The sequence below is a fragment of the Sinocyclocheilus anshuiensis genome, unplaced genomic scaffold (assembly GCF_001515605.1).
Source record: "Sinocyclocheilus anshuiensis isolate Anshui unplaced genomic scaffold, SAMN03320099.WGS_v1.1 scaffold1029, whole genome shotgun sequence".
Taxonomy (NCBI): domain Eukaryota; kingdom Metazoa; phylum Chordata; class Actinopteri; order Cypriniformes; family Cyprinidae; genus Sinocyclocheilus; species Sinocyclocheilus anshuiensis.
The window spans coordinates 26,308-26,981 of NW_015554125.1; the positions used below are offsets into that span (position 1 = coordinate 26,308).

The 674-nt window shown below is 38.7% G+C and overlaps 1 protein-coding gene and 1 long non-coding RNA gene across 2 annotated transcripts in view; both read left to right on the forward strand.

The window, feature by feature from the left end:
• LOC107670142 (leucine-rich repeat-containing protein 53-like) overlaps window positions 1-674 on the forward strand; it is a 58,075-nt gene that overhangs the window by 18,538 nt on the left and 38,863 nt on the right.
• Window positions 381-674, forward strand: part of LOC107670146 (uncharacterized) — a 13,468-nt gene continuing 13,174 nt past the window's right edge. The window contains exon 1 of the long non-coding RNA XR_001632066.1: window positions 381-445. This is a non-coding gene — a long non-coding RNA (uncharacterized LOC107670146). The remainder of the gene's footprint in view (window positions 446-674) is intronic.

Sequence of the window (674 nt, forward strand, 5' to 3'; positions counted from 1 at the left end):
TTGGATTTGAGTTTTTAGTCCAGATGGCGGTAACCTATGGCTCGCGAGCCACACCTGGCTCTTTGACAAAAATCTCGCCAGATCTCTCACCCTTTACTAACAAATTATCTATTACACAAATTAGACATCACTAGAGATCAGCAATTCCTTTGTTGTAGAGCCTACATAAGCTCTACATATACATGTAAAATAATAATACATTTTCTGTACCGGCCAAAGTGCGTGTTCAGTGCACTTTCAGAGCTGTTCGTGAGAGTCACGAGCAAACCATTGACATTTCTATGGTAACGTACAGCTCCTGCACTCAGATTCGTAGCTTTGTGGTAATAGCGAAAATAAAGATTTTTTTGAACAGCAGAAAAAGTGTAAAAGTATTTAAAAAAAAGTGACAGGACTGAAACATATACTTTGTTTTATATGTTTTATACTTTGAAACATTTCGCCGGTTACTTTTGCTTTTTCCACGCAACTTTCTGCGGGTGGGACTGTTATCATTATTAACAAAGGAACATGAATGAATGAGACAGTAAAGAGCGGGACATTCTTGATATTAAAAAGACAAACAGTATTAAAAACTCAAAGCCAGAAACAGAAACAGAACTCAATCCGCTTCTGACTGGATGTTTTCTGCGCGCGAGGTCCGAGTGGAACACGGACAAGCATAGTAGCCTAGA